General features: G+C 42.2%; 1 protein-coding gene across 2 annotated transcripts in view; it reads right to left on the reverse strand.

Annotated features, from left to right (window-relative positions):
- The window catches only part of LOC115100177, a 214,347-nt gene that overhangs the window by 156,073 nt on the left and 35,008 nt on the right, over positions 1-23,266 (reverse strand). Inside the window, exon 3 of one of the 2 annotated variants that reach the window (XM_029618474.1) lies at positions 310-349. The gene's annotated coding sequence lies outside the window, so the exon portion shown is untranslated. Of the gene's footprint in view, positions 1-309; positions 474-23,266 lie in introns of those variants that run through there. The other variant, XM_029618475.1, reaches the window with a different exon arrangement.

Consider the following 23,266-nt stretch of genomic DNA (forward strand, 5'->3'; position numbering starts at 1 on the left):
GACAAAACTGTACCAGATTGTACATGTTCTAGAGCCCCTCTGGGCAAAAATTAAAATCATATGATTATAAGAAAAAAATACCATGAGCTTACTGGAGGAAAACTTCTCAGCTGCAAATTGTGCCAAAATAAGCAATTACTATAGTTTTCAAAATACAAAGTATTACATTTATTACTGGACAGTTGCCAATTTTTTTTATGTGAACAAATTTCAGTTTGAGTATATCTATATATTTTTTAATATTCACAGCTAGACAAATATACTAGTTTTAAATATGGATAGTGCAAATCTACAAGCATTTTCACTTACCTGTACCAGGTCGAAGCAGGGTTTACAGAAAAGCACATTTCTGAAAAGATGAAAGAAAATTAATTTTTATTGAAAGAGGAACTACAACAGTGACTGTTTCTGCAGCTTTGATGTGGCATTCAGGACCAGTTTCTGTTGATTCTAGTGTAAAGAGTTCATTGTGCTGCAGTAACACAATTGTGTAAAAAAACCCAAAAACAAGAACACCTGCATGAGATCGCGTTTAATTTTTTACAATTCTGTGAACTTCAGAAATGACTTTTATATAGTTAGGGTGACCATATAGTTCCATCTCAAAGGGGACAGGCTGAGTCAGTCCTGGTTTCATCCCATTACAGTCATGAAGATCAAGTCTTAGTTTTCTTGGGGAAATCAGAACTACATCTTCTTACATGCAATGGGACAAAACCAGAATTGGCTCAGACTGTCCTACTTGTCTTGAAGTTATATGGTTGCCCTATGCAGGTTCCTAAACCTGGCCTATTAACCTCAAAGCCAATCAGATTTTTAAGATATCCACAGTAAGTATACATGAGACATTTGAATATATTGGATATTCTATATGCAAAAATATCTCCTGCCTAATTAATTAAGGCTGAAAACCTGACTGACTGTATGGTCAATAGGACTGGTTTGAGAACCACTACCCTATGCTAGTAACCCTACAGCCAGTCAGATTTTAAGGATATTAACAATTAATATATATGAGATAAATTATTTTTTAAATTTCTAGACCTTTCCAGTTTTAGCTCAGTGCATGTATATTTATCTTATGCATATTTATTGCAGATATCCTGAAATTTGACTTAAGTCAATAAGACAAGTTTGTAGGAATGTAGACAGCCGGGTGGCTGGTGGGCGTGAGGATCGCCTGGTAACATGCCTACCTGGTGCGACGGTGGCGGACCTCACACATCACCTAGATAGGATTTTAGACAGTGCTGGGGAGGAGCCGGCTGTCGTGGTACATGTGGGCACCAACGACATAGGAAAATGTGGGAGGGAGGTTCTGGAAGCCAAATTTAGGCTCTTAGGAAGAAAACTTAAATCCAGAACCTCCAGGATAGCATTCTCTGAAATGCTCCCTGTTCCACGCGCAGGTCACCAGAGGCAGGCAGAGCTCCGGAGTCTCAATGCGTGGATGAGATGATGGTGCAAGGAAGAGGGAATCAGTTTTGTAAGGAACTGGGGAACCTTTTGGGGAAGGGGAAGTGTCTTCCGAAGGGATGGGCTCCACCTTAACCAGGGTGGAACCAGACTGCTGGCGCTAACCTTTAAAAAGGAGATAGAGCAGCTTTTAAACTAGAGCTAAGGGAAAAGCAGACAGTCGCTCAGCAGCACATGGTTTGGAGGGAGGTATCTTCAAAGGATACTAATGACGCATTAGAATTAGGGCTTCCCGACAGTGAAATTCCAATAATAAGAAAAGTTGTCTAAGTGCCTGTAACTAAAAACTCACCTGAGCTAAAAAAGATTCTAACTTATCCCTATCAATTAAAAAGCAGAATGAAAATACAAACAAAAAACAAACTTTGAAATGTTTGTATGCTAATGCCAGAAGTCTAAGAAGTAAGATGGGAGAATTAGAATGTATAACAGTGAATGATGACATAGACTTAATTGGCATCTCAGAGACATAGTGGAAAGAGGATAATCAATGGGACAGTGCTATACCGGGGTACAAATTATATCGCAATGACAGAGAGGAGTACCCGGGAGGCGGTGTGGCGCTTTATGTCCGGGATGGCATAGAGTCCAACAGAATAAACATCCTGCATGAGAGACTAGTGTAATATTTGCTTTGCTATCTTTTCATGGATAAGGTTATTAGTGTTTGAGTCTGGCAGTTAATATGTTATGGTATGGCAGGTTTGCTGTATAGGTTCTGTGTGCATTTATTGCATGGTTTACAAATTATTGTAAATAAATAAATAAAATAAATGTTCTTGGTAGTGGAGTTAGTTTGTATTGCTTTTACTGAGATGGTACCGGAATTTGAATATTATTTTTGCATGGTGAGTAGTAAGGGAAATGTCTTAGTTCTGCTCTGCAGTTATTGTTAGGGGAGTTGCATGGATGCAGGGTATGTTTACATAGCTTGAGGTGCTTGGTTGATATTGGGGTTCTGTCCCATCCTGTATAGACCCCAGACTTCACTCCTATGTAGACGAAGTGATCGAATTATACTATTGAATAATTTTAATGGTAGTTTTACTGGGCAGTTGATACCTGTCGGTAGATTCTTTGTTGCATAGAAGATCCTTCTGTCTAGAAACACTGCTAACATGCATGCCCAGTACCTTGTGACCATGGTGCAAAACATTTACAGTGATGCCTCTTACTTTGTGAGTGGGAGTGTCCTGTCTCTGCATGGATGGAGCTTGGTAAGAAGTAACTGCAGAGGAAGCCATGAAATTCCCACCACTACTAAACTAACAGGACAATTCCCTCAACTCCCACCCTTATCAGTCATATAGGATGTTCCCCAATGATAGCTGCATGGGAATATAGGACAGAGATCATTTAAAGTTTAATAAGTAAAGGTCCGATTTTAAAAGGGCCGCGCATGTAAAGAGAAAAGTTCAAGATGGTTTTCCTGTGTACTTGATCCCGTTCCTGCAAAAAAGGGACTGGCTATGCTCGCTCAATCTGAAGGACACATATGCTCACCTCAAGATCTTCCCCAGCCACCAGAAGTATCTCCAGTTCATGGTTGGGAAACAGCACTTCCAGTACCGTCCATTCTGCCATTTGGGCTAGCGTCTGCCCCATGAGTCTTTACCAAATGTCTGCCCACAGTGGCAGCGCACCTTCGCAGTCTGGGAGTCAATGTTTTTCCCTGTCTGGAATATTGGCTGGTCAAGAGCATCTCTCAGGCAGGGGGCCGAAGGGTCCATGTTCTCGACTCTGTGTGTTGCTAAGGTTTGTCACAAACTACCCCACATCTCATCTCAGCCCAACACCTCAATTGGTCTTCATAGGAGCCCTGCTAGACAAGACTCAGTTCAAGGCCTTCCTGCCTCGTCAATGGGCATTGTGACAGAGACTCAAGAGGTACTACAAACAGTGAAGGTATAATGAAGCAAAATTCCCAAAGATTGTATACAAAAGCTAAAAAATAAAAGGGAATCAAACAATCTTTGTGTATTTTTTATTATATGTCCATTAATGAAAACCTCTTATCACAAAAGACTTTGACAAACATAAAGGTGATTCAAAAACCCTCCCAGCCCTGCATTTACAGATTATAAAAAAATCATATAACACCCATATATCATACACACATATCATGCACACCAATAAAACATAGGCTTCAGCACACCTCAATCATACATGCAGGAAATAAAAAAAACATTGTACGTACCCACAGATACACAATGTATGTAGTTTACCAAGCCACATTCATGGATACAATGTCTACAAGTTTTCCAGAATCACAAATACGATGTATACAGGTTTACAAAGAATACAAGTTTACAAAGAATACCCCAACAGAGGCCACTGTTTCACTGAAATAGCTTCATCAGGGAGATTTGTTTGTCAGTGGCATCCATGTATTCTAATGTTATCTTTGAAGCATATTTTGGAAACAATTCACATCATGCTGAGATCAAGGATTCTTTTGTAATTCCACTTGCAGATCAACTCTTAGGGTAAAGAAATGTTTCAAGTGCAGTGCCAAAACATAACTACGATCAAATACAGAAAATGATGATTACAATGGAAAATAAGGATTTGAATTTGAAACCTTTTGTTTCTTTCAGCTTTCCCTTTTCTTGTCCTAAGGAAACAGCTTCCCCGATAATCTCTGTCTAACATATGTTGATGATGTCTGAGGTATGAGTAGAGACCTTTATTAGGATGTGACTCATTTTTCTTGATAAATATCAGTTTATTTTGGTGTAGTGCTTCTCAACCCAGTCCTTGGGACACACTTTGCCAGTCAGGTTTTCTTGATATCCACAATGAATATGCATGAGATAATTTGCATGCATGACTTCCATGATATGCAGGTCTCTCATTTGCATGTTCATTGTGGATATCCTGAAAACCTGACTGGCTAGGTGTGCTGGGAGAAGGTTAAGAAGCATTATTTTGGTGGACAGAGGCCAGGACAATAAAACAATATTGAGCAGATTCTCCCACTCAGCAGCACCCCTATCTCTACCTCTGCCACCTGCCTAGCATGTCCTTTTCTCTCCCCACACCCCTGATAAACTCCCTTTCCTCATCCCTCCATTTCAATAGCATTCATCCTAACTGGTGGTGGCTCCAGGCTTCTCCTCTCTCCTTCAGCAGCATGCTTACTGAGATTCCTGCGCTTTGCAACACTGCTTTTAAGTGGGGCCAGGAACCCTGCCGGGAAGTGCTTCTGATGGGCATGGCCCGCTTCAGATGCTGGATTAAAAATGGGACAGAGCCTTGGTTGCCTGGGGAGAGGGAGATGCAGAGCACTGGTGGGTGAACACTGTTGCTGGTGGGGGATGGGACTTGAAATGCTGCGGGTGCTTTGGCCCATGCTGGAGGCATTGAGACACTGCATTTGCATCTCTGGAGCTGCTCTTTAATCAGCCTAAAGTTAGGGTGAAAAATCGATTTAAATAGATGGTCACTATTGGAAAAATCTGGGAATTTATGGGTGAAAATCGGTTTAAACTGAAAACGAAGGACCCCTAGGTATGAGGTATGATTATTCTAAATCAGTACCAACAGTAGAAATTTGAGCTGTTTCACATTTGGAAAGGCATGTTATATTGGTATTATATGCATTGCTATTTTATTGTTATTGTTTGTTTTTATATTTTGTTTTATTTGTTTTATTGTAAAGTATATAAAAAAATCAGGGAAACATCAGTATAGGACTTCAATCAAAATAAACTGGCTGCTGTGAAGGCAACATATCCTCTGAAAGGTCTGTTTAGGTGTTGATGTTTGCTTTCCACTAAGAGCTCATAGTCAACTATAAAACCTAAATTTAAACATTTGCAAGATGGTGGCTTAAACCTGAACACTGGCAGTGCTATATGAAAGACATTATATTTTACTGCTATACATTTTCATGAATTTGATATTGTGTCTGACTTGGCCTCGGAGACTTGATAGTTCAGCTTATAATAAGTTTACTCCATTTTACCCCAGCAGAAAGTTGTATGGGTTCTTTTTGTTCAACTGTAAAATTAGCTGAAGGAAATGCCAGTAGCTGATATTTGTGCCTGAGTAACCTTCAGTCAGTTTCTGGATCCCTTGGTGATTGGAGTTTAGCTGGATTTTTGGTACTGACAACTTCCACCAAGTATGTGTGGGTTTCTCCTTACTTTCCTGCAGACTGATTGAGGAAACCTTGTTGATAGTGGTTGGCGATTGCTATTATTTATGGTTTCAGGTATTTTGTTGGGGCAGCTGTGTGCTTTGCCTTGGTGATTGGAAAAGTGTATGTTATAGGAGCTCCTGACATGTCCTTGGATAGTAAATAGAATAGCTTTCAACTTTTTCCAGTGATTTCTTGGAATTTGTGACTGAAGTCGTATTTGAAAATTGTAAGCCCTTTGAATTTTGATAACCTCTGGCTTTGTGTAAAAGATCTAGTGCTACAACTTTAATACTTGTGCTCTCTGAAACTAAGTATCTATCTATAGGCAAATTTTTGAAAATTGGTAAATAAAAGAATGAAAATTTTAAATTAAATAAACTAATGAAGCTTCCAAGATCCCTTATTCACAATCAGCTGTAAGACAGAAAAACAATTTTATCATAGGTTAATGTTCAAAACTACAGGGCTATCATACTGAAGTAAGCATTAATATAGTTAGGAAAACCTAGACAGCATAAGAATTGTCAGGATATACTGTAACAGGATCTCAAATGTTAATTTGCAACAGCAAAAACTTGAAGAAAAGGTTAATAATGATTCTATTAAGTATCCGTTTTCAGTGCCAAGTTTCACTACATAGTGATAGGCATAGTATTATGTATATAGCTTTGTAATTTGTTTGCACATTATCCTCCAGACATTCAGTTCCCTTTCACCTGCTAACTAGTTTGCCACTCCTAAGGAGATTTATATAAAGCTTTCTTTCATTACAGTTCTGTAACTGGTAAATCTTATGAGAAAATCATTCTATGCTTGCTTCAAATCCACTGAGATTTTTTCTCTCTCTATTTGAATGCTGGGCGTGTTGCAGGAAAATATTAAGAGGAAGCCTTACTGCATTCATGCTGTTGATCAGAGCTTAAGTGATGTGAAGCTGACTGGTAATTGTTTTTCCTTCCTGCTAAGTGAAATATGAGCACCTTGTAACTCAGAAAGCAGTCAAAGGCAAGGGCTGGCCTGCTGTGATAAAGTTTTATGTTTCATCCTTTATTATTTGTATAAAGTAGGTACTCTTGTGGCAAATTAATCCATCCATTAGGTAAGTAAATTCACCCCACTATTTTGGACCTCCTGTTGGCAATTAGCATTAGATATTTGTGTTTTCCCCAAATAATTGTAAAAGAGATTATTCAAGTGATATTTGGGACAGAAACATCTGTTTGGAACAACTTGAAAAAAGTTATTTGGGACAGACAGAATCTATCATAGGTGCTTCGTTAATGTCCTCTGATTTTATCCACAAGGGGAAGCTTTTATATACCTCCTGGAAGTCCATCTTTTCTCTATCTTAGAAGGTTTAACCTATACATACACCTGTCTACTGGGATGTTCTGGCTACTGCCCATGACCCCGGTGAAATATATATTCTATCATGCACCTCCCTCTTTTAAACAAGCCTTTGGTTTGTTCCCCTTTGGGTTCTTATATTGCTGTCCTAGATTTAAAAGAAATATCCATTTTTGTGTTTCTGATCCACCCATTATAGCACCTCAAAATCTTAGCCTGTAACACTCAGTACCAACATGTGTGTTGGGAGTTGATGTCTTTCATCTGATTTAACATTTTTAATGGGACATGGTCATTAGAGTAAATTGCATTTCTAACAAGATAGTATTTTAATATCTGTATTACCACTTTTACTGCCAGACACACCTTGTCTTTGGTGGTGTAATTGTTTTCATTATTAAGCAGCTTCTGGCCTAAATATTGATTGATGTATTCTTCCCTGTCTTCCACCTATGTGAACACTGCCCCCCCCCCCCCCCAACCCTACCCTTGAAGCTTCCCTTCTTTCTCTACTACCTATGAACTCTTCCTGTTTCCTCTGGGCCCACACACCTTTTCATACTAGGCATGTTGGGAGTTCCTGCTTACTCTTCTGCTTAGGAATTCTAGCCTCAGAGCCTTACCTCTCCACTAGCACTGCCTGCCAGGAGTTGTGGTTTCCTCCTCTCCCATCTTTTCTCTGTCTTGGAAGGTCCAACCTATACATGTTCCTGTTTGTGAGGATGTTCAGGGAGCTCCCTGTGCCCTCTGAATGAGTCTTTTTCTTACACTGATTTTGCTACCATTTTTGGTTTTTATAATTAAACACTAAGTTCCAGGGGAAAATAAAATAAAAAATGAAAATGAAGGTCCCTTGTTACAGTGTGAATAGTATGTGAGAAATAGCACAATATAGTTAATGGATCAGTGTTTATTTTAAGGAGCTTGACTTCGGCACAAAATATGACCCACATTTCTGTAGAACAAAAAACCTTTTGACTACAGAAATATAAGTACTAATAAACCATTTATTAGTTGGCAACAATACAAGATATTATAATGTATAATAAATTATATTATGATAAATAATCATGGAGCACATAAAATAAGATATAAGAATATACAATTTCACAACTGTGCCAATCAAACCGTGTTTGTGCAATGTATGAGGGCACGTCACAACAATTATATACATAAGAAATGTACAACAGCATATTGTTTTCAGTTGAGATCATTTTTCTCCCATATGGCCAGCTATCCCCACCCCCCAACCATGTCGCCTACCACACCTTCCTTGGCATTCATAGTGAGGACACTGATTTGAGCAGTTCTGAGAACCATCAATATAGACAGAATAGAGGCTGTGGAAGTTCCAGGCTGTGTTGGCATGGCCTCTGTGCCCTGCTCTATGACATTAGCCAGTTCTCTTTTGGCAGAGGACATGTTTGAGTTGATGCGATATATAGGAGATACCAATTCATTTGCAGGGTGATCATTTCTCTGTTTCCTTGACAACATCATAAAGTCTCACATTCAATGCATTATTTCTCTCTCTTGAGCCCTATTCTGATGATGAAAGTATTGTGGAATCTCTTCTGTATATGTCCAAGGTCCTCTTGGCTGCCCCCAAGCTGATCATACTTCTAGCAGTGTTTGACTGAATCTTGCTCTTATAGTACTTACTTATATAGTTATTTATGGTTTTTATAGGCCACCTATGCCGAAGCCCAAGGCAGCAAACAAAAGTACATACATAATAAAAATACTCATAAAACAACTAATAAAACATCATAACATCTGCATTCTGAGCAATAAAGGAAATAAAAATTCATTGGAACACCTGCTTAAACAAATACATTTTTCAGATAGCTTTAAAGGACTTGGTGCAAGTTGGAAGGCACAACTCCTGGGGCAGAGAGTACCATAAAATTGGAGCCACCACTGAAAATGCTTGTTCTCAGAGGACAAGCAGGATGGCAATCCTCACACATGGGTGACATCATCAGATAGAGCCTGGCCCGGAATTTTGATCTCAAAGATTCTAGAACTTTCAACATGCTCAGTAATCACCCTGCCCCCTAGACAGACTCTGTCTCTTTTTCCGTGGAGCCGTGTGGTCACAGTATTCAGCTTTTTTTTTTTTAATTTAGATTTATATTCCACTTTATAGCAAAAGGGGTGTAGTGCCAGACCTGTTGTATTTCCTTCATCAACCACCAGGGGACCATTGTTAATGGTGAGAGAGAGAGAGAGAGAGAGAGAGAGAGAGAGAGAGAGAGAGAGAGAGAGAGAGAGAGAGAGAGAGAGAGACTGGCCATAATATCATGGCCCATAGGTAGGTATTTGTAACCCTATGGTAGGCCCACCTAGTAACTCGAGGTGGGGTTTAGGTAAGAGTGTAGGGGGTTAGGGGCCACTTTGACATTCTACTTGACACCTACGAACAGAACAGTGGTCTCTTGTGAAGATTTGCTGGCCTTCGGAGTGAGGAAACTCACTCCAAGATGAGATTTGGGCAAGGTTCTCTCAACCTAACTTGAGGGACTCTCTACCTGGGTAACATCAAGCTGGGTTGAGAGAACCTTGCCCAAATCTCATCTTGGAGTGAGTTTCCTCACTCCGAAGGCCAGCAAATCTTCACAAGAGACCACTGTTCTGTTCGTAGGTGTCAAGTAGAATGTCAAAGTGGCCCCTAACCCCCTACACTCTTACCTAAACCCCACCTCGAGTTACTAGGTGGGCCTACCATAGGGTTACAAATACCTACCTATGGGCCATGATATTATGGCCAGTCTCTCTCTCTCTCTCTCTCTCTCTCTCTCTCTCTCTCTCTCTCTCTCTCTCTCTCTCTCTCTCTCTCTCTCTCTCTCTCTCTCTCTCTCTCAGGCTCTGGACCCATCAAAGAGGTGTAGTTAAAATCAGCATTATGGCTGTGCAATAGCTCTTCACAGACAGGCTAACCCAGCCCACTCTCCACTCCTCCCATTTTCTGAATTTGCATCGCACCATACGATATGGTGCGATCGCATGCGAAAACGCCTTATCGCATTTTGATAAATGACCCCCTAAGTTTGTACCTTTGCTCTCTTCTCAAAGTTTTTGTTGTGATATTTTTCTGGAGATGTAGCTCTTTTTCTTATAGAACCTTCTGTTTCTTTTACTTATGGGGTTTTTATTTTTTATTTCATTTTTCTCTTCCTTTCAAACTCTCTGCCAGCTGAATGGCAGGCCTTAGTCACTGTGCAGCCTTGCAGAGTCTAATTCTTTTCTTTTATAAATACTGCATCTGAAGTTTAGCTTTTGTGTTCTCTCCTTGCTCTGTCTGTTTTTGAGCCTTTCTCTGATGCTGGTGGGACTGACAGAACGAAGTTCGTGTGTGATCTGTATAGGCCACTGAGCCTGGGACTCACCTGAGTTCTACCCAGCAGGAGTTCCATGTTGTTTCACTCATTGATTGGCATCAATGGAGGCTCGCACAGTGAAGGGATCAAGGGTCGCACCATTCCTGTGGGGGGGGGGGGAGATCTTATCCTCCCCACATTCTAAGGAACTAGTCATCACCGCAGAAGCCCTGGATAATGTAGCCTCCCCTCCTGCTTTGTAGAGATGGCAGTGCAGTCTCCTTGTGAGAGAGGGTGAGCAGGAGCCTAGGTAAGCAGCGTTACTCCTGCACCATCGGTGCTATGCCTGGTATTGGTTATCCATCCATGTCCGTGACAGTGTACCTATTGTCTGACGTGTCGATATCAGGACCACATGGGGGGCCAGGTCTACCATTGAGCACCATGGTCACCCTTCACGCCATTGAGGTGCCATGGCCACCTTCGATGCCATAAAGGCTATTGAGGGCCGTGGTCGCCATCAAGCGTTGTGCACACCTTCGAGCCACCTGGCTGCTGGCAAGGACTCTTGTATCAGCAGGCACCATAGCACCATGGGCCCTCGATGCACCAGAGTAATGGCCATTGACCCCAAGCACCAGGACCCTCAATGCTGTGGAGTAGAGGCATTGACCTTGAGCATCATCGAGGGCCATGGACTCTCAATGCCATCAAGTGCCATGGCGACCATTGTGTGCCATGTGTGCCAGTGATGCCATTCGCCACCAAGGCCGCTCTCAAGGTCGAGCACCATCGCTGCCATAGGGAACAGGGATCGCCATCAAGTGCCCTGGTCATCCTAGAGGCCATCGAGCACCAGGGCACGGTGGGCTGTCCTAAGTGTCTTTGAGTGCCACAGAAGCCCTCGGGCGATAGGAGAGCCTTCAGGCCTTGATGCTGTTGAGTGCTGGGGTAACCATCAACCCAAGGCACCCTCAAGCGTCAAGACATCCTGGGTGTGCCATAGTCCAGGGTACTCAAGGCTGTCGAGTGAGGTGGGCACCGATAGGCCCCTTTGCGGTATCCGGACGGATACTGGGGAGGCCACTGAGCACCAAGGGCACCTTAGTGTGCCATCAATAGTATATGGCCGTCAGTTGCCATGGATGCTGAAGCTCTCAGGTGCCCTGAGGCACCATCCAGCGCTAGAGGAACTGGATTCATCAGGCATCGGGAGCACTGCCAGGCTTCAAGCACCATTGGTGCCAACAAGCACCAGGGTTGCTGTCAAGGATATCGTCTGCCATGGGCATTGTGGAAGGACACTATCGAGCTTGCAACATCTCGGGCGCTTTGGTGAGCCGGCAGAGCCATCAATGGCACAGACTATCATTGGTTTTCTTCAGCATCGTACTCGGTATTGCATGTTGGTGGCTCATGGCCGCCACTTTCAGACACTGTTGGCATTGGTACCACCGGACCATCAACATCTTCGGGCACTGTCGTCTCTGGTGCCACCAATCCTCAACATTTTTCAGTCCAAGTCGTTGGCATCTTTGGGCACCTCGGGCTCCATAGGTGCTGCTGGGCTGTCGATGTCTGCAGGTGCCTGGGGTGCCATCGATGGTGCTGTAAGCCATCAGTCAACAAATGTGTCGAGCTCCTGCGGCATGGTCAAGCACTGCCAAAGCCCTGGGCACAGCATCATTCAGTGCCATAGATATGATCCATTGCTAGTAAGTGCCGAGAGCACTATTGGTACCACAGACGCCATCACCACTGTAGGCACTGGCGGATGTGGTCGGATGTTGAAGGGCACCATGGGCTTCCCTGATGCCGTTAGGTGACAGGAAGGGCAGAGAGCCACTCACAAGACGATTTCAAGGGCTGCGGTCAGCCTCTTAGGAGTGTTATCTGGCACTGTGGGTGCAATGGGGGCAATGCTGCACAAGGCTGCCCACCACCATGGACCAACACAGAGCCCAGTGTGTTTTTGTGTTTTGATTTCTCTTGCCAGCATTCCTGCACGTGGGACCCTACCTCAGTAAGGAGGGTCCCACATGCAGGAATGTGGCAGGTATACCTTTTAGCCTCTCACCATATCCATGGCTGTCTGTGTTAGGGGCTGAGGGATCCCGCAACAGAGGTGCTACACTTTTATTGCGGTAGCTTGTGAGCTAACCTTCCCCCTTTCAGGGATAATTCTGTCTGTGGGCAGGGAGGACCTGGTCCACACAACCATTGTTCCACTTACTAGACCTCTTGATTAGTTGGGGGAAGTATATGTAATTATGGTCTTAGATAGTGATACCTAGACCAAGTTGGTAGGCAGTCTGTTCTGAGATCGGACTGACCTGCCTTGGTATCTTTCAGATTTCCAGGCTGATGAAGAAATTCTGTTTTACAGGGATTTGCACTTGCAGCATCCCTGCTTTCTGTCTTTTGGTAGAGTTTCCGGATTTCTTTTTTGGGAGGTTCACTCTCAGTTTTGGCCACTCCTGTCAAGTTGAGAGATGTACCTTCAGAAGATAACTCCCTACTGGAGTCAGCAGTGAGTTGTTTGGGGTTGAGATATATAGCCTAGCACCTTTTCCTTATCCCTGCAGTCCCAAGGTCTGTCTGTCTTGTGTTTTTCAATCCTTCCAACTCCAGTCAGAATGCAAGGGGGAGGGGGGAACCTAAGGCTTTTGTGGTGTATCTTAGTTTTTTCACCAGGTTCTGGCCAGTACTGCCTTTTAGTTTTTCATACTTCATTGGGTTGACCAAAGTGCCTTCCTTCTCACCTGAGCTATCTTGTGGACAGGATGGATAGCCCTACCCTTGACAGGATGGAGCATGGGTGAGCTTCAGTCCTAGCTTATCTCCCTCCTCTGAGGTTTGGGCTAGTGATCCCGTTTCAGGGATTGCCTTTTATTCTCTGGCACTCTTGAACACAGGTGGATTGCAGGAAAATATCAGCCTGGGGGATTTTTTCAAAACCGGCCCATGGGGACTCTCTCGTGCACTTTCTCTGCAGCACGTGTGTCGACAGCTTTCTAAAGCACGCTAAGTAATTCTGGAACCTGGCAGAATTAAACCTAAATATCTCCAAAATAAATTTCACATTTTCCTAAATAACTAAGAAATAGAGCAAACTCTAGACCTGCAGTGAGTAAACAAAGCTGTAGACTCAGTTCCATCCTTTCAAATTGGTTAACATACACAAATTAATATCCTGGTCTGGCCAACCAAGCAGCTCTTGAGCTAGTGAAAGTAATGAGACAACTACACTGCCAGCTGATGTCAGACCACAAACATTCTCAGTCACACAAACAGATTTATAGATTGTAGAAATTTTATATACACTGACACATACTCTTTGTCAGACACTTTTCACAGACACACAGATAAGCCCACACACCTGAGAGTGAGAGAGTGTGTGTGTGTGTCAGAGAGAGACCCACACACACATTCTCCCTCTGACACAAAGTGTATGTATGGGTATGTGCTGCTCTCTGTGTGACACACACGCTACTGTTGTGTTGCTGCTTATGTGCTCATACAGTGTGTGCCCCCACCCCAGCACTACTGCATCATAGTTTAAAGTTCTTGCTTGCTGCGAGCCCGTCCTCATTCTGCAGCAGTCTCCTCCTTTTCCAATCCCACTCTGAGACTTGCTGGTTCTACAGCTAACTGTTCCTCTCATGGCTCAGTCCAGTCACCTCGGAGAGAAGCCTCCCCAACATTGCACAGGTACTTTCTCCTAGCTCACTTCCTCCCTTCCTGTGCCTGTAGCTTTTCTCCACTTCTCCGCCACCCTTCCATCACTCCAGTGCATTCCCATTGACTGCACGCTACACAGTCTGCTGCTTTTATGGCTCCCCAGGCTTGACTCTGACTACTTACTCCAGGGAATAGGGGACCAAAAGTAATCTCAATTTTTGTCTAGGCTTATAAAAAGAAAAACTTAAGCCCTGACCGAGACTAGCTCCAGATGGGAATCCTAGCTCTAGATGGGAATCCTGCTTTCTCTTGTGGAGCCAGTGCATCCAGGGCTGGTGCAAGGGTAATTTATAATAACAGATTTTACATGAAAAAGAACATTCAAAGTACAGTCTTCTAAGGTAAAAATATCACACACGGCATGTATATTATTTACATGTACTACTATGGCACCAACTAAAAAACTGCAAAAAAGCTTATTGTAACGGATGTTGGGTGTGGGCTCGGCCTTCAGAAAGCATTGAGTAAACTGAATTGCAATATAGTAAACACAAAAACAGCACTAATTACCAGCACTCAAACAGTAATAACCCTACCTATGAAAAGGCAACACTGAAAATATTACATCAGACCCTAAAACACTAATACATCTGCTAATAAGAAAACAGAATGAGCCAAGCTGTTATAGATCCTTGCACAGAAATTACACACCATAGTTTCCTTTAAGCTGAGCGTGTGAGCAATTGCTCATACATTTTAGAGCATTGCTCATAGGTTTTACATGATTGCTCACATACATTTTTCTTTGTGCTAGATACAGAAATGGAAGACTAATGTTGGTGCTCAAAAATTGCTGGTTTAAAAAATTGTTGCTAATGCAAAAAACATTTTATACACACCTAGTCACTCCTCGATGTATTGCTATATGCTAGCAGAATACCTCACCTCAGTCACACATGCAGAACACAAACAGACCCTCACCAAATACAAAATAAAGAGATAATAAAGTGTAAATGGAAACATGCAAACAAAAACTGAACTTGAAACTGCAACAAGCCAGACTTTGTATGGAACGGAAGAACAAATATCATTCCTCACTAAACCTCAAACAATAACATCAAGAAATATAAAGCATCAACTGTAATGGTAAAACCAAACTCATAAAAAGAATAAATATTTCAAAACATCTGATGAAAAGAACACTGAATGATTACGAACATGTAACATTTGTTTTACATTTCCCAAACATCAATAAAATATTTCAAACTAGCAGACACAGCAAACAACATTCAATAGTTAAAATTAAATCTCCTCCTCTCCGTCTTGGAAACTTTGCATTCCAGTCACCCTGAGATTGTCATGGATTAGTAAAGGGTGGGAGATATGCACAAACTTTCTTCTCTGTCTAATACAATGTTCAATCTCATAAAAACTCCCTTATATTCTCTCACACACACATGCTCACTAGATTACATGCGCTCTCTCATACATGCTCACTGTCTCACATGTTCTCTCTCACAGACATGCTCACTATGTTCCACACTGACGCTCTTGTTCACACATATGCTCACTGGCACACTAATGCTCTCTCATATACATACTCACGCACAAGTTCACGACTTGTTCTTGTTCATACACATGCTCACTGGCTCAATCGCTCTTTTTTACACTCACACTCAGGCCCACTGGATTAAATAGTTCTCTTGCTGAAACATATGCTCATTGGCTCACTCGTTCTCTCTTACTCATAAACAAGCTCTGATAACCACAACAAGCCCAACTGTATTATGCATGCAACAATGGAAAACCAGAATCATAATCACTCCTCACAAAACATCGAGCAATAAAATCAAGAAATATAAGACATCATTCATAATATTAAAACCATGAAAAGAATAAATATGTCAAAATAGCCAACAAACATAGGGGGCCCGATATTCAAAGCATATTCAGCGCTACTTAGCCAGATAAGCAGGACTTTTTTGGTTAAGTAGCACCCACTGAATGTGCGTTTACATTTAGCGGATGCTACTTAGCCACATAAGACCCTTATATGACGAAAAAGTTAGCTACATAAGTTGTGGGTGGGGTGATTTAGCCACATAACTTAAGCAGCTAAGGAACAATATTCAGTCTTGGCCACGTAAGTTAACCGGCCACATTAGACAGTTATAACGTGTACGGCTAAGTACAAATATATATGCATACATTCAGCAACATAGCCGTGCCGCTGAATGTACCATGTAATTTAGCAGGATAAGTTATATCCGGCCAAGTTACTTAAACGTTCATCTTTCAATATTGGGTCCCTAATTATTTAAAAAGCCACATAAATTTGTTCTATTTCTGAAACACTAATAAAATATTTTAAAACAGCAGATCCATGAAATAACACCCCATAATTTAAAATAATAAAACATTAAATAATTTAAAAATCTACTGCCATACCATTAAATAAATAAGTACCTGACATCTTTTGATTTCCCAGAGATTGTTGTGGATTTGGGTGAAGGGGGCCACACAATCTTTATCCTCTCTCTCCTTCAGACACATAGGCACTCTCTCTCTCTCATACACACGCAGGCTCTCACACACACATTCAGGCTCTCTCTGTTTCTCATACATACATGCCAGGCTCACACATGCAGGCTCTCTCTCTTATATACATATCTGAAGGCTCTCATGCACACATGCAGGCGCACTCTGTCTCATCCACATGCAGCTCTTATAACATGCAGGCACTCTCATGCACATATGCAGGCTCTCTCTCTTTCATACACATCTGCAGGCTCTCACTCTGTCATACACACATGCAGTCTCTCACTCTCATGCCCACTTGCAGGTGCTCTCTCTCTCATGCACACATGCAGGTGCTCTCTCATGCACATGCAGGCTCTCACTCACTCATGCACACTTGCAAGTTGGACTCTGTTGCGGTCCCGCCGCGATCCCTCCAAAGGCCTTGTTCCGCGGCTTCATTTTTCTTTATTTTTTTAGACTAGAGTGTAGGGTATATATTAAATGGAGTTTGTTTTTTAGCTTAAAATTTGTTTTACTTCAAATGAAATTAGGTATTTATGGTATTTTTCTGTGGAACAAGTCTAGAATTCACCACTCTCCCTTGACTTTTGTGGGCCCCCAAGTATGGTAATGCTTGAGGTGGTGAGCCACAGAGCTTTTTCAGTTAAGAAGAGCTATTTTCATGTAGTTGATGTTCATTTAGATGGTTATTTCTATTTTGTGCACATCCAATGGTAAATAAAATGGAGATTTTCCGCCGTTGGGCTTTTTGGTATAGAAATAGACCTGCAGCTATAGCTGTTTTATTCACTGCTACTAGCATATGCACTGCATACTGGCTCTCAGAAATTTAAAACAACACAAAGCAATACTGAGGTAATTATGCAAATATCCTAGTTCTCATAAATATGCTGTTATTTGCACTTGGAGAGAATTTTTTGCATATACAGTCTTCTATAAAATACAAAATATTCTTTTTGGATACAATTACCCTTTACTTGTCATAACTTTGTACCTTATTTTTCACACTTAATGTTAGTGAACAGATAAAAACTTCCACTGCTTTGAGGTGTGATAAGTTTTTCCTGTATGATATAACATTGAAAGAAACGTTTTGCAGGTTAGTGAGTAGACCTTTTTGTGACAAATATGCTTGGACAGTAATTGAGCAGTGTGCATTAGGGATGTGAATCGTTTTAGGACGATTAAAATTATCGTCCGATAATTTTAATATCGTCTTAAAACCGTTATGGAACACAATACAATAGAGATTCTAACGATTTATCGTTATAAATCGTTAGAATCGTGAGCCAGCACACTAAAACCCCCTAAAACCCACCCCCGACCCTTTAAATTAAATCCCCCACCCTCCCGAACCCCCCCCCCAAATGAGTTAAATAACCTGCGGGTCCAGCGGCGGTCCGGAACGGCAGCGGTCCGGAACGGGCTCCTGCTCCTGAATCTTGTTGTCTTCAGCCGGCGCCATTTTCCAAAATGGCGCCGAAAAATGGCGGCGGCCATAGACGAACACGATTGGACGGCAGGAGGTCCTTCCGGACCCCCGCTGGACTTTTGGCAAGTCTCGTGGGGGTCAGGAGGCCCCCCACAAGCTGGCCAAAAGTTCCTGGAGGTCCAGCGGGGGTCAGGGAGCGATTTCCCGCCGCGAATCGTTTTCGTACGGAAAATGGCGCCGGCCATACGCGTATGGCCGGCGCCATTTTCCGTATGGAAAATGGCGCCGGCAGGAGATCGACTGCAGGAGGTTGTTCAGCGAGGCGCCGGAACCCTCGCTGAACGACCTCCTGCAGTCGATCTCCTGCCGGCGCCATTTTCCGTACGAAAACGATTCGCGGCGGGAAATCGCTCCCTGACCCCCGCTGGACCTCCAGGAACTTTTGGCCAGCTTGTGGGGGGCCTCCTGACCCCCACGAGACTTGCCAAAAGTCCAGCGGGGGTCCGGAAGGACCTCCTGCCGTCCAATCGTGTTCGTCTATGGCCGCCGCCATTTTTCGGCGCCATTTTGGAAAATGGCGCCGGCTGAAGACAACAAGATTCAGGAGCAGGAGCCCGTTCCGGACCGCTGCCGTTCCGGACCGCCGCTGGACCCGCAGGTTATTTAACTCATTTGGGGGGGGTTCGGGAGGGTGGGGGATTTAATTTAAAGGGTCGGGGGTGGGTTTTAGGGGTTTTAATGTGCCGGTTTTGCGATTTTTAGATTTTTAGATTTTTCACGATTTTTCATGATTTTTCACGATTTTTCACGATATTTTACCCCCCCAAACGGCAACAATACGATTCCCTCCCCCTCCCAGCCGAAATCGATCGTTAAGACGATCGAGGACACGATTCACATCCCTAGTGTGCATTGTTAGCGACTGCAGTTCTGAAGCAAAGCTGCCTGCTGTTACCATATAGGATCCACAGCACCACCTACTGGCTTAACAGACCAGCTGTCTTTTCTAGTTTTGAGTTGGTGGATGGTGAGACACCATATTAAACTATGCATAATGCTATGACAGATGTTGAACAGGATTTTGAGAAGTTGTTGGCAAGTGTGAATAGTAGGCGTCCAAGCTAGCTATTTGGATTGCTGAATGAGAGGCATTTTTCCCTTCATGGTTTCAATGATAATAGTCACTATCAGATTTTAAAAATTGGTGTTGGCGGTAGTATCCCCCTGAAGAAGCCCAAGCCGGGTGAAAGGACGGTCCCTTATTGGGGAGCTTTGAGACAAATCATAAGAACAACTATTATGGGATGAAGAACATTTTTTCCAGGGCACATTGTATTTTCTTTAAGAATTATAGTGACAAAAGAATTATAGTGACAGTTTAATTGAACAAGTATAGGGGTTGTGAATTTGTATTTTGGAGAGAATGGGTTTAGGTTATGTAGAGGTCCATATTCAGTTGCTATGGAGCTGTCCTAGTTTATTTATTTTTATTTATTTAACAGTTTTTTTTATACCGACCTTCATAGTAAATTTACCATATCAGATCGGTTTACAATTTAACAAAGGGAAAAACTAGAGTAACAGATTCACGTAAACAAAAGATAACAATAAGTAGGAATAAGTCAAAGTTACAATCAACAGGGGGAGCGAACTTGGAAGCTTGTAACAAGCTGGAAAGAAGATAGGCCGGTAAAAAATTTTACCATAGAGTGTACAAGTTAAAAACTTAAGGACGGTGCTTTAACCTGAATGTCTCAGAGTCCATTTATTTTTATTTTTATTTTTTTTATTTTTTTATTTTTATTTTTATTTTTATTTTTTTAGCTGGTTATACATAACCATCTAACTAGCAGGGTATATTAACATTAACCAGTTATGTATAACTGGCTAATTTTAGGACGGCCTGACCAGATATTCGAAATTATCCGGTTATCTCCTGCCCACCCCGGAACACCCTGTCTTATCTGTCTAAATGGCTTTTCAATATGGATCTCATATATGTTTATGGGTATTATGTATGTAATTTTTGTATATAATAAGGATATATGTTGGGGTTTGTAATGATTTTATGATTATAATATGTAATTTTTGAACATATGTATTTTGTTGTATTATAAGAAACAAGAAATTTCCAAGCTGGGTCAGACAAAGGGTCCATCAAGCCCAGCATCCTGTTTCCAACAGAGGCCAAACCAGGCCACAAGAACCTGGCAATTACCCAAACACTAAGAAGATCCCATGCTACTGATACAATTAATAGCAGTGGCTATTCCCTAGTAAACTTGATTAATAGCCGTTAATGGACTTCTCCTCCAAGAACTTATCCAAACCTTTTTTGAACCCAGCTACACTAACTGCACTAACCACATCCTCTGGCAACAAATTCCAGAGTTTTATGGTGCATTAAGTGAAAAAGAATTTTCTCCGATTACTCTTAAATGTGCTACTTGCTAACTTCATGGAATGCCCTCTAGTCCTTCTGTTGCGTCCGTCAGTCTCAGACGGCTTCAACCTCTGTGCCTCACCTTTCTCTCTGCTCTCCCCACTATCCTTAGGAAGATGGCTACCGCCACGTCTGCTTGCCACTCTCTCCGGCGTCCCTGGAACAGCTTTGGCAAGGCTATCCGCCATGTTTCTCCTGAGGGCCTCCTAGGGTGCGCGCACGCACGCCACCCACATCTTTATCCATGTCATGGCGGGAACCTCGGGGGAGTCTCCCTCAAGTGACATCACGCCATCCGGGTATTTAGCCTGCCCCTCATTTGCTAAACAATTCGAGTTAGCAAGGATTGGACTTGTCCAGTCTAAGCTACTCTGCTGCTTCCTTGCTGCCGCTGGAAGCTCTCTCTGCCCTTCGGGGTATTTCTCTAACCTGGGTGCCCGCTCCTCGGGGGCCCTGTGCTTTCTTTCAGGTGCCTATCAGGGATCAGGTACTCGCTCCTTGAAGGCCTGCTCTCCCTGCCTCGTTGCCTGTATTCAACTACTTCTGCCTGCTGGGATCTACATCTATACAGCTACCAACTTAGTGAGTAATCTATCTAATTCAGTCTGTCTCATCTACAGCTCAGCACTGGGAACCTGCTACCGGAATTCCCTATACCACTGTGTGCTGCCAACACCTACCATTGGGAGAAGGGTCCCCTCTGCCGAGGGTCCCTGGACTGCTACTACTGGATCACCTCACTACTGCCACCTCTGGTGGTATGTTCAAGCTGTATAATAAAAGACCTTCTCTGTGTTTGTGTGTCTTGAGTCTAGCCTAGTACTGCAGCTCCTCACAGGGCTCCTCCCCGTGGGCGTGGTCATCACTGCAGTTCCCAAGAATCCACTCCAACACCTCAAAACCATAACACTTCTATTATTCGAGTGTAAATAACTGATTCACATCTACTCGTTCAAGACCTGTCATGATCTTAAAGACCTCTATCATATCCCCCCTCAGCCGTCTCTTCTCCAAGCTGAACAGCCCTAACCTCTTCAGCCTTTCCTCATAGGGTAGTTGTTCCATCCCATTTATCATTTTGGTTACCCTTCTCTGTACCTTCTCCATTGCAACTATATCTTTTTTTTTGATGCAGCGACCAGACTTGTACACAGTATTCAAGGTGCGGTCTCACCATGGAGTGATTATAGAGGCATTATCACATTTTCTGTTTTATTAACCATTCCCTTCCTAATAATTCCTAACATTCTGTTTGCTTTATTGACTGCTACAGCACACTGAGCTGACGATTTTAAAGGTTTATCCACTATGATGCCTAGATCTTTTTCCTGGGTGGTAGCTCCTAATTTGGAACCTAACATTGTGTAACTTCAGCAAGAGTTATTTTTCCCTATATGCAACACTTTGTTCTTGTCCACATTAAATGTCATCTGCCATTTGGATGCCCAATCTTCCAGTCATGCAAGGTCCTACTGTAATGTATCACAATCCGCTTGTGATTTAACTACTCTGAATAATTTTGTATCATCCGCAAATTTGATAACCTCGCTCGTCGTATTCCTTTCCAGATCATTTATATATATATTGAAAAGCACCGGTCCAAGTACAGATCTCTGAGGCACTCCACTATATACCCTTTTCCACTGAGAAAATTGACCATTTAATCCTACTCTGTTTCCTGTCTTTTAACCAGTTTGTAATCCATGAAAGGACATCGCCTCCTATCCCATGACTTTTTAGTTTTCTTAGAAGCCTCTCATGAGGGACTTTGTCAAACGCCTTCTGAAAATCCAAATACACTACATCTACCGGTTCACCTTTATCCACGTGTTTATTAACCCCTTCAAAAAAATGAAGCAGATTTGTTAGGCAAGACTTCCCTTGGGTAAATTCATGTTGACTGTGTTCCATTAAATCATGTTTTTCTATGTGCTCTACGATTTTGATCTTGAGAATAGTTTCCACTGTTTTTCCTGGCACTGAAGTCAGGCTCACGGGTCTATAGTTACCCGGATCACCCCTGGAGCCTTTTTTAAATATTGGGGTTACATTGGCCACCCTCCAGTCTTCAAGTACAATGGATGATTTTAATGATAGGTTACAAATTTTAACTAATAGATCAGAAATTTCAGTTTTGAGTTCCTTCAGTACCCTAGGATGCATACCATCCGGTCCAGGTGATTTGCTACTCTTTAGTTTGTCAATCTGGCCTATTACATCTTCCAGGTTCACAGTGATTTCGTTCAGTTCGTCTGACTCATCACCCCTGAAAACCATCTCCGGAACTGGTATCTCCCCAACATCCTCATTAGTAAACACAGAAGCAAAGAATTAATTTAATCTTTCTGCAATGGCCTTATCTTCCCTAAGAGCCTCTTTAACCCCTCGGTCATCTAATGGTTCAACCGACTCCCTCACAGGTTTCTTGCTTCGGATATATTTTTAAAAGTTTTTATTATGAGATTTTGCCTCTTTGGCCAACTTCATTTCAAATTCTCTCTTCACCTGTCTTATCAATGTTTTACACTTCACAATGCTTATGTTTTATCCTGTTTTCTTCAGATGAATCCTTCTTCCAATTTTTTAGATATATGTTGAATATAGATTGATTTAATAAAATTTGTGATAATTTGTGGATAATTGTTGATATGTTTCGTATGAGTTTTGTGCCATTGCCTCTTTGCAAAATTATATATAAAAATAATTTTTTTGAATTTTTTAAATGTTAAGTCATAGCATTGTGTAATATCACTAGTCTCCTTTTCTTTTATATAGTAATTTGACAAGTTGGGAGATACAATTCTTTTTCCTTCATTTGTAGTATACTCAGCAGAAAAGAACCAGTCTTCTTAGGAAGAGTTCCCATGATGCCAAGAAGTTCC

Source organism: Rhinatrema bivittatum, chromosome 10 (genome assembly GCF_901001135.1).
Source record: "Rhinatrema bivittatum chromosome 10, aRhiBiv1.1, whole genome shotgun sequence".
Taxonomy (NCBI): Eukaryota; Metazoa; Chordata; class Amphibia; order Gymnophiona; family Rhinatrematidae; genus Rhinatrema; species Rhinatrema bivittatum.